This window comes from Pseudochaenichthys georgianus, chromosome 16 (assembly GCF_902827115.2).
Source record: "Pseudochaenichthys georgianus chromosome 16, fPseGeo1.2, whole genome shotgun sequence".
Taxonomy (NCBI): domain Eukaryota; kingdom Metazoa; phylum Chordata; class Actinopteri; order Perciformes; family Channichthyidae; genus Pseudochaenichthys; species Pseudochaenichthys georgianus.
In genome coordinates this window covers 24,842,536-24,854,133 of record NC_047518.2, presented here as the reverse complement: position 1 = coordinate 24,854,133, position 11,598 = coordinate 24,842,536, and the positions used below count along the sequence as shown (strand labels likewise).

Here is an 11,598-nt window from a genome sequence, read left to right as displayed (position 1 = left end):
ACACTTCACCCGGATTTGCTCCTGTGGGTATTGTCCACAGTACATGTATAATATCAATGTGTACTTGTAAAAGTGCCTCGATGACTTCGAGGCGTGAAGATGGACGGAGCGCTGTGCAATGATCAAGGGGTGAAACCCGCCGCTGCTGCGTCTGTAAAGCTGTTGTGTCCTTGAGCAAGACACTTCACCTGAACTTGCTCCTGTGGGTATTGTCCACAGTGACCATTGCATGTATAAAAAATATGTGTAATGTGTATTTGTAAAGCGCTTTGAGCACTGGAAAAGCGCTTATAATAAATGAAAGGAATTATTATTATTATTATTAAATGCTAGATTTTCATTTCATTTCATTTCAAACCTTTATTTAACCAGATTGGTCCCATTGAGATCATAGATCTCTTTTTCAAGGGAGACCTGCAGCAAATAGGTTCCACATGAAACATAAAACAATAAAGGACATTATACATTATATTTACAGGATACATTTACATAGTTATAGACATTTACAAGTGCCCATAGTATCAAAGAGCATTTCATTTAGCCTAGCTTTAAAAACATGCAGAGGAATGAGATTGCTCAGTTTCAATTCTTGCTGAAGATTGTTCCAAGCAAGTGGAGCTGCGCACATAAAAGCTGTCTTACCTAAGACAGTCCTTGCTCTTGGCACATCTAACAAGACTACATCATGTGAACTCAGACAATAGATGCTTGCAACTCTCTGTGTGAGATCAGAGAGCAGATATAATACGGGAGTTTACCCAACAAAGCTTTATAAATAAACGTGTACCAGTGACTGAGCCTCCGTACAGAAAGTGATGGTAAACCTGCCTTGGTATACAGGGTACAGTGATGTGTAAGTGCTTTACAATTTGTGACAAATCTCAGTGCGCTGTGATAGGCGGCATCTAACTTGTTAAGGTAATAGGCAGGTGCATTCATATAGATCAAATCACCATAGTCCAGCACAGGTAAAAAGGTCACAGTGACTAGCCTTTTCCTGGCCTCAAGCGAGAAACAGGACTTGTTTCTGAAAAAGAAACCTAATCTAACCCTCAGCTTTTTAAGCAGGTTATTGACATGAAGTTTAAAAGTAAGACAATCATCAAGCCAGATACCAAGGTATTTATAACAGGTAACCACTTCAAGTACTTGTCCTTGCATAGTAGCAATATCCAAAACAGGCTCTGGTGTCTTTTTAGCTTTTTAAAATAGCATTACCTTGGTTTTATCAACATTTAAAAGAAGCTTAAGCTCAGCGAGCTGAGTCTGAATAATGTTAAAAACAGCCTGTAATTTAACACCAGCCTCCATAATGGAGGGACCTGCACAGTACATCACGGTATCATCCGCATAGAAATGTAAAGTAGCTTCTTCCACATTTTCACCTAAACTGTTGATATATATGGAGAATAAAAGTGGACCTAAAACAGAACCTTGAGGAACACCATTAGAAATGTTTAACCATTCAGAAGACAGCCCATCAAAATGAACACATTAGGACCTTTCAGAGAGGTAGTTCACAAACCACCCCACTGCAAGGCTGGATATGCCAATACTGATTAGCCTCTGCTTTAAGATGCGATGATCGACGGAATCAAACGCTTTGGAAAGGTCAATAAATAGAGCTGCACAACTCTGCTTATTATCTAAAATACTCGTAATGTCATTCACCACTTTCATTGTCGCAGTGATGGTGCTGTGTTTCTTTCTGAAGCCTGACTGATGTTTAGACAGGATATCATTTATACATAAAAACTCCTTTACTTGTTCACTCACAAGGCGTTCAAGCACCTTTGCCAGAACTGACAATTTAGAGATTGGCCTATAATTATTTAAAATAGTTGCCTCCCCTCCTTTTAGCAAAGGCAAGACATAAGCAGACTTCCATACTTTTGGAATTGTGTTTGAGCTGAGGGAGAGGTTAAAAAGAGAAGTAAGAGGTGGAGCAATAAAATCTGCAGCTATCTTTAAAAAGAAAGGCTCTACGTTGTCCGGGCCAGCCGGTTTCTTAGGATCTAGCTTAGATAATGCTTCATGAACAACATTGACAGTAAAAGGAGTAAAACTAAAAGGGTTTTCCAGACCACATTGTTCAGAGTCACGGATTGGGGTGTTCACAGAAGCAGAGTTAGAAACAGAATCAAACATAGAACCGCAGGACACAAAATGCTCATTAAAGCAATTTAGCATAGTGGCCCTGTCCGATATAGAGCCAGGTGCTGTGGTAAGGCACGGAGGTAGCTCATTACGGATCTCACCGGTGGATATCGATTTTATGGCTTTCCAAAATGTCCTAGGATTATTTAGGTTTTCTGTGGTAACTGACAAATAGTACTTAGACTTTGCACTTTTGACATTTGAAGTGAAGCTATTCCTTAGATGCCTAAAACGCAGCCATTCTACCTCTGAGCCTGATTTCCTAGCCTTTTCCCAGGCCTTGTTTCTCTCATGAAGGAGACTGGACAGTTCAGCAGAAAACCAAGGATTAACTCTAAATGTACGCAGGGGTGCATGTCTATCAATGATCTCCATAAAACCAAGATAAAAATAAGACCATGCGGTTTCTACATCAGCACACAGATCGATTTTACCCCAATCAAAATCAAACAGATCATGCACAAAACCCTGCTCCACAAAATGTTTTTTGTCTCTCTTGATGATAATACGAGGTTTAACCTTTTGGACTTAATTGTCCCTAATTGTGGCTACAACACAGTGATCACTCAGATCATTTGCAAATACTCCCACAGCTGAGTATTTATAGGGAATATTAGTTAAAATGAGATCAATTAGGGAGGATTTATTAGGGGACTTAATGTTAGTGCGAGTAGGACTGTCCACAATCTGAGTAAGATTTAAAGAGATACAAAGGATTTTAAAATCCTCTGACACTGCAGTTAACCAGTCCCAGTTAAAATCTCCAAGTAGCACTATTTCCTTGTAGTCTAGTTGTGATAAAAGATTTGCTAGTGAAAACAAGGAGTCTTTGACAGCTGAGGGGGGTCTGTAACAACTCACTACCATGACCTGTTGACCCTTTGCCACTTCTATATTTAAGGCTAAAAATTCAAATTGCTTACTGATCGATTTGGAAACTAATGTGGATACACTGAACTTATTCTTAACATAAATGGCAACGCCACCACCTTTATTAGGCCGGTCGGTACGATACACATTAAAACCATTTAAGGCAATGTCAGAGGCCAAAATAGATTTGTTTAGCCATGTTTTTGATAAAACAATGACGTCAGCATCAGTTGAGCTCGCTCAGATACGGACAAAATCTAGTTTACCTAACAGACTGCGCACATTCAAGTGGATGAAACCCAACCCAGACCTAGCTTTAAAATCAGCAGGAGTAGCGATCTGACTACTACTACTGGGCGGACCAGGGTTAGGTTGTACATTTCCTGATTCCTAATAGATGTTATTAGCATTAGCAAAAACAGCACAGCAGTCCTCTTCCCCATCGTCATCTTGCCTTATTGTTCACTTATGTGAGCTTGCCAGGCTCCATAAAAAACAAACAAAACAACACAGCACACTTGACGAAAAGAAAAACTTGAAAAAACAAACGTGTAATGAATGAATGACTTAGAAAACAAACAAACATTCTCTCCCGATCCTGAGTCGCGTGCAGTGCCGCGCCTCTGCATTGCTAATTCCTGGCTACATATTACACAGATTCTGCACGGCGGCAGCAAATAACCAAACATTATTAATAATGCATGTCTTACCTATTTGAAGACCCCAAATGCCCTGCCCCTGCATCTTCTATTTCAATATTTTTAGCAGATTTAGCGTTTTTAGTGAGAAAGAATTCCGAGATACGTTTTTGCGCCATGTCAGTTACTTGTCACTTGTGTTGTGCGTCACGTTAAAAGTAGCCGACTAAAAACTAACAAAGAAAGGTTTCCACATATTTTTTTATTTTCTTCCCTGAAGCAACATAATTCATAATATAGTTTAAAATTTGAATTTTGAATACTAATATATAATATAAGATATATCTCAGGTAGCCTACAATGAAATGAAATTAAAAAATTAAAAAAATACATTTGCAGGCAGAGGAGCTTCGCCTGCATGCCGCTAGGTGGTGCTGCAGCGCCCTCAGCACCCGCCTTCCTGCGCCTCTGAAAGCTGGGTTTTCCTTTTTTTATTTTTTTAAATCTCTACTAATTTAAGTGCAGTTTATGACTTGAGGTGCAGGTGTGGAAAGCCTTCATCAGCAAAGTGTCTACACTGACATGATATAGGCTAACAGACCATATTTTCACCATAAAAAGAGTCATTGTTTCACATAAATCCATGTTGCTGGATTGCAGAACCAACAACATTTGCAGTATTTCTGATTCTACCCTCCACCCACTTTTAAGAGGGAGGTCTCTTTACATTATGGGTGGTTATGGACTTCCAAGGAGGGACATTTCTTTAGAAAACATTCAACTCTCAAGGTAAATTACTTTGATCTTTAAGAAAAGGTATATAAAATAACCTTTCCTTTTTCCTGCATTTCACAAAGTTGGTTATCATTAGTTTATAGTCGGATGTACTGCATTTTTTATGAATTCATCAAAAAGTAACTTGTTCCGCATATGTATTTGCTGACATATAAGTACAAAACTTTGTTTTGTTTAAATCAAAGTACAGGAAACAGCTTGTGCATGTTGCCGATTGATTTGTCGCCCAATACAATTTAGAATGGGTGCATTTTGACTGCTCTTGGGGAAACATTTTAAATATGATAAAGAAATAAATATATATTTTTTTGGCTGAGATGATATTGCTTTTCTGAAGACACACCCTAATGTGGCCTACACGTTTTCTGCTGCCTCTAGAGTTCATATCTTTGTCAGCTTTACTACAGAACAGCACACAGACTGTCGTCAGGGAGAATTTTAAAGGACAGACAACTCTCAGCTTCATCAGGTGAGAACCCTTATGCCTAATAACAGTGCATCCAATAAATGATGTGTTACTACATTTACGTTAAAAATGCCATTTTTAATGTTTATAGTACACAATAAATCAAGAATAATGCAGCTGAGCAATACTGGGTGTTTGCTTCGTATAGACCCAACCACAGGATGTTTCACTATAATATATCATCATCATCGTGTCACAATCTTAAGGAGAACCCAAATGCAGCACTCGAGAAACCAAGGAGAATTGGTAATATACTTTATTGGAGATTCCACTGGATCGGAGGAATACCAACCGGGCAGTATAACGCACCGGAGGACAGCGGGCAGAAGGTGAGTCAGGGACAGGCAGAGGGTCAGGGAGTAAGCGAGGCGGTCAGCGTGGATCAGGCCCGGTTCCAGAACAAAATGACTAAGGGTGCATCTGAGATTAGAGAGGGTGCAGTGGTAAAGTGCTATTTTTATAAGTGGGGAGTGTACCTAACACCCTCTATGGGGTCCTCACCTCCTCTGGGGGGGTCCGGGGGAATGCTCCCCCGGGAAGATTTGTTTTTAAATATTGAAGTTAAAAGCATCAATCAGGGCTGGGCGATTTGGCCAAAAAATAAAATCTCGATTTTTTTTCTAACTAATGGACAATTTTCGATTTAAACCTCGATTTTTTTCTGTTTTTTTCTAAACAAACCTACGGAACCCTGGAGGGTTCATTGAGAGAAAAATAAATAAAACGTGGCCATGCTTTAGTAACTCGTGCGCACGCTTTAGTAACTCGTGCGCATGCTTTAGTAACTCGTGCGCACGCTTTAGTAACTCGTGCGCACAAGTTACTAAAGCGTGCGCACGAGTTACTAAAGCGTGCGCACGAGTTAATAAAGCATGGCCTCGTTTTATTTAAATTGAGGGATTCCTGTCCGTGACTCACAGAATCTGCTGCTGCCCACAGCTGTTTGTCTGAGTCCTCTGTTATGCTCAACAACGAACAACGAACACAGCATAACAACAGCAGATCGGGCAGAGCTGCAGATCGGGTAGTCACAGGCAATGTGGCTGAGTTTTGTGCGCGTTCTGGAAAGTGAGAGAGTAAGCTACTACGGAGTCCCTTAAAGCAAAACAAATCTGCGGAGTCTAGAATGTTTTAAAATCGCGATTTTTCGGTTTAGCCATTTCACAAACCGTAGGAAAGTAAAAATGCAAATTGGCGGTGTTTGGGGTAACGAAGACGGCTGTGGCTGCTCCGCCTCTGTGGGCGAGGCGGGCAAAGCCGGCGAGGGGCAGGAGGACGTTAGTGTCCACGACAGTAACGTAATGTCCCCATGATCTGAACTGTTATTACCTGCAGTAGATGCAGTGTATGCTGGCGATAAGGGCTGGTTGTTTTAACCATTTTCTGATGTTCATCATTGACTGCTGTGTAAGCACCTTGCAGATGATGAATGTGCAGCGGCACAGGTCACGCGCACCTGACATAATAACGTTACTTACCGTTTACATTGATCAAATAAATGCAGCAGACAATGCTATTCAACCACAATTACAATTTATTTTATTTCAACTATATTCTTCTTATTATTATTATTACTACTATTGTTAGTAATAGTAGGCAAAATGTAATATTTTTCACTTTTAATTTTATTTATTTTTTACTTTTCATTTTTCAAATGAGGGTGCATAACGACTCAACTGAGGGTGCAATGCACCCTTATGCACCCCCGTAGAACCGGGCCTGGCGTGGATACAGGCAGGGTCGGATAACAGGCCAGGCAGGATAGTCGAGGGACAGGCAGGATCAGGAAACAGGCAGAGCAGGCAGGTCGGGGACAGGCAGGGTCGGAACCGGGTAGGCTAGTTTTGAACACGGGAGAGACAAGCATGAGGCAAAGTACAATCTGGCAAAGAGTGTGTGTAAGGTGCAGGTTTAAATACTGGCAGAAGCTAATTGGTGCAGAAGAGAAAGAGAGTGAGTTAACGAGTGGGTGTGGAAAACAGGTGAGACAGGTGAATGGAAAACTACTGGTGAATGATGGAGCAGACTATGACAGATTGTTTGTTCGAGCTTGTTGTACTTAAATGAATAAAAGAATAACTAGAAAATACCCAACCTATTCCCATAGATGTGTTGTTTGAAGAAGTTTCACATACCTGCGTTGTAATTTGCATATGGAATTATTAGGTATGATTTATGATTTCATTCTTTGTGTATATTTTTGTTTAAACATTTTACAGTGTATTATACCACAAAAACCTCAGAGAAGTATGGAAAAAGACAGAAGGTTGATGATATACTGTCTGCTTTTGGCAGGTAATATAAGTCACTCAACTCTTTGTTTCAAATCTCTTTCATTCATGCACCCCACTTATATAAAATACGTCAGAGAGACCTCCTAGAAATAAGTCATTATTGTGTTACTTCCATAACTGTCTTTCAGCTATATGCATCCCTGTGTTTACTGGAGAATGGAAAGCCAATGTTGTAAAAGAACTCAATGTACTGGTCACATCCTGTGTTGTTGTTCCCTGTTCATTCACCCATCCTGGACCAAACCTGCCTACCTCCAAACTCAGGGGGATCTGGCATCAGTCCAATAATCGAGGCGATCTCATTTATTACGACGAGGATGAAACAAGTATCTCGGAAAACTCCAGGGGACGGACAAAGTTGTTGGGACATCTGGGTCAGAAAAACTGCACCTTAGAAATGTCTAAAGGTCCTGACACACCAACCCGATTTTGGGAGTCAGAGGCTGTCGGGCATTCGCGGCGCCGTAGTCAGGTTGGTGTGTCCCGCACCGTCGACCGTGACACGCCTTATTTGGACTGCCAGACCCGATGCATGGCCGATTCAACATGTTGAATCGGCCATGCATCGGGTCTGGCAGTAGGACCAAATAATCACTCTGATTGGCTGTTCAGCTAGCAAATCAGTGCATGAGAAGCGAAGCGGAAGTGAGGGACGTAAACAAACGATTTAAGAAGGCACACACAGACTGCTATTCATTTTCATCTCATCATGGCGATCTGGAATGATGCAAACGAAGACCTGCTCATCACCTTGATCCAGGAGAGGCCAGCTCTGTATGATATTACGGAGAAAAGATACTCTTCTTCTTCTCTGTCTTCCGGTTGTTGCCTCTTTTGAATGACGAATACACACTACCGCCGCCTGCTGGTAAGGAGAGTTATTGCCACTCATGCACTCAAGTCGGTGCGGTGTGTTCCCGTGTGACACATGGCCAAAACGCAGGAGAACACGGCCAGGCAACAGCCGACTTCAGCGTTGGCTAGTCCTCTGGTGACTGCTTGGTGTGTCAGGGCCTTAAGATCAAGGATCACGACAACGGCCCTTTTTGTTTCCGAATCGAATTAGCACAAAGGACTGTTAAATCCTCTCCTGAAAAGTTCTCCTTTCTGGAGGACTGTGTTGAGTTCAAAATGCTCCGTAGGTCACCACCTTTACCATATTTCAGACATTTATAAAGAACCATTTCCATATGTTCTCTCTAATCTCTGACTTTTTTCCTTTACAGCTGATCCCCCGAAACCTAAACGACATCACCTAAAGACGGCCTATCAAGGACGTCCCTACGCTGTAACCTGTTCCGTCAAACACACCTGCCCCTACGACCCACCTAAACTCACATGGAGCAGGGCCACTGCAGATGTGCCGAATGTTGTCCACAAAGAAACACATTTGGGCAACTGGGAGGTTGAGTCCATCCTGACCATCATTCCTGAGGAGAAGGACGACCACACTGATATCACCTGCACCGCCAACTTCAACTGACCGAAGACGTCCTCTGCAACGTTGACACTCTATGTAAAACGTGAGATCTTGTAAATATCGAGGTTGTTCTGCATTTATCAACTGAATGTTGTCCTCGTTCCACGTGGGAAAGAGAAAGGTGGCATAACATTGGATCCGTCTATTTGCAGGTTCAAAAAACTATAACCACATCATTATTCCCACAGTGGTGGCGATTGGAACCGCCGTGCTCTTTGCAGTCTTCTGCGTTTTAATGGTGAAGAGATACAAGTGAGTATTGCAGTATACACTGACAAATAACAGATAAGTAATTACATTTTTTATTTAAAACATTCTTGCTCATGTCTCTATGCTTAATGTTCACTGTATGTGCTCCTCAATAATATTACATTGTTTTCTATCGACTCAAGGAGACAAATTGCAGCGCTCCAAAGAGGGGATGGAAGGTGAATATATTTTAAAGCAGACCCATTGCATACAGCTACATTTATATCACAAATGTCACTTGGTCCTTCATTCTCCTAATGGAATTTTCTGTTTAATATCTAGCGTGTGGAATCGGCTGTCCAGGATGTCTCGCAGGTGAGAAAAAAGTAGTTTATAATTATTTGGCTTTTTTATCAAAAACTGTTATCACAGGAACTTTTAATTTGTGCTGATGAGTCATTTTATTGGTACCATTTTCAGGATTCGTTCTGATGGCCCAGGACCATCTCGTTCTGATCAACGGTCTTTATTTCAATAAACACTCCACATTATTAAAGTTCTGTTATCTCCACCCTGTAAAACTGGGTGGTTGGCATTACTGTAATTTGCATGTTTTGCAGAAGTTGAGGGCTTTTTCGGCATTCTTGATCAGATCTATGCTTTTATGTATATGCCTGACAACATTTGCATAGTTTCTGTTCTTCTTTTTTGTACAGAAGGTCTACGTTGAGCAGATTTTTGAGGTAAGACATAAACACTATTTCTGTAACATGCCTGCCTCCACTGATAAGTTGATAAGTCTTCACTTCAATTTTTCTTCACTACCGCATTTCTATTACATAGAATCTGTGTTTTATTTTCTGATTAAAGTTTACATTTTGCAATTTGTTTCTATAACAGAAGGCCTAAAGCAGACACAGTGGATATGAGTCATATGTAAGTGCGTTAAACATAACAGAATTAATTAGCTGATCATTGGTTTCTGAACTCTGTTGTGACATGAATTTTAATCCTCAGTCCAAAAAATGTGAATTCCAAATACTGTGATAGTCTCCAAACCTCGTTTCCCGTCCCCCAAAAGGTACTTGGCTCTTGATCCTGAGCAGTTGATTAAATGATTCATATATATAGTCATTATTTAGTTCAATGTCTGATGTCATTCTTTTTCTGTCTTCTTTTTATCACTCCTCAGCCAGCCAAAATCCTACAATCACCAAGAGGAGGTACTATTAAACAATTATTGTTCACAAGAATTACATACAGCACTATCAACATCTGTGACAATAATAACCTAAATTTCTGACAGGACTTTGATGGTGGTGACGTTTACGAAAACAGTGCGGACCTCAGCATCTATGGAAACATCTGAAACAAGCACGGAGAAAAACAAATCACTCCCATAGTGATCATTCGTATTAAGAGCATCTGATGACCACAGTCATATTATACATGATTATTGTGGCGTCCTCTTCTATCGGGCAAAATGTAAAGAATTCGGTTTGCTAATTCGATCATTATAATAGGATAAAAATAAAATGCATTTTGAATATCGTTGATCTTTTCTGGGCAAAAAGTTGTCAAACAATTGTTTTAGATCATTTAAATACATAATGCACTTTCATTCACTCAAATATGCCTGCTGTATTTAACATGAGAAGAAATGGGAAATTCTAGAATTTAAAAGGGTGAAACCCATACATAGGAAAAATCATAACTTAAAAAGAAAAACAAGTTAAAAACAGGAAAATGCTTATGCCTATATACTGTATATAGAGTTGGTCAATATATATAACAGTTTGTTCTCCTTTTGGTTTGGAAATTGTACCCTCCGCCCACATTTAAGGGGGAGGTTTCTTGAAATGATCAGTGGGACTTTTAGGGCTACACTCTTTATTAACATTCAACTCTGGAGGTAAGTCCTTCTGATCTTTAAGAAATTGTAAAAGATGCTTTCCTTTGCTTCATTTTACAATTTAGATTAGTATTATACCTTATTCAAGTACTAAGTTTCTAAATAATGTATCAGAAAACCTTGATATATCTTTTCTTTGTAATCATTTTTATGGCTTCTTCAAAATGTATTTTCTGGCTGAAATTAGGAGCGACTTTGATTTATGTTTGACATTATTTAAGTACAGCTTGTTAAAATGTCTGTTTACAATTTACAATGTTGTCTCCTTAGTACATTGTGATTCCTGTGGGGGGAATGTATTTTTTTTTAAACACCAAAAAGCATTTCATTAGGGATAATTTAGCTTTGTAACCTGGTTTCGAGAATATTATTCTCTGAAGAAAGACTATCTTGTTGAGCGTTAATACTGCTGCATGTTAACAAGCTGGCCTACATTTAGAACAATAAAAACCTTTACTGAATAAGAGAAGTTATTACCTCAGTATATTAAAATATTTACTTCTTGCTTAGAAACAACATGATGTGATTTTTTTTTTTTTGCGTTTGTATTACTTAACTATGGCAAACCATGTATCTTATTGAGTAATAAGAATGGATACATTTTTTGTCTCCAAGTTTCTTGTCTTCTCTGCCTCTTTTTCAGTGTATATTATGTTTTCTTTGTTTAATATTAAAAATGAATCCATAAACAGCTGAAAGAGATATGAGAGATATTTTGGATCAGAGAGACACTGGTATTATGTTACCATTCAATTAATTACATTACATGACACTTGAACAGACACCCAGGCTTTAAC

General features: G+C 39.7%; 1 pseudogene; it reads left to right on the top strand.

Moving 5' to 3' along the window:
* The first annotated feature begins 4,400 nt into the window (after positions 1-4,400).
* LOC117461331 (myeloid cell surface antigen CD33-like) lies at positions 4,401-11,318 on the top strand (annotated as a pseudogene).
* The last annotated feature ends 280 nt before the right edge of the window (positions 11,319-11,598 follow it).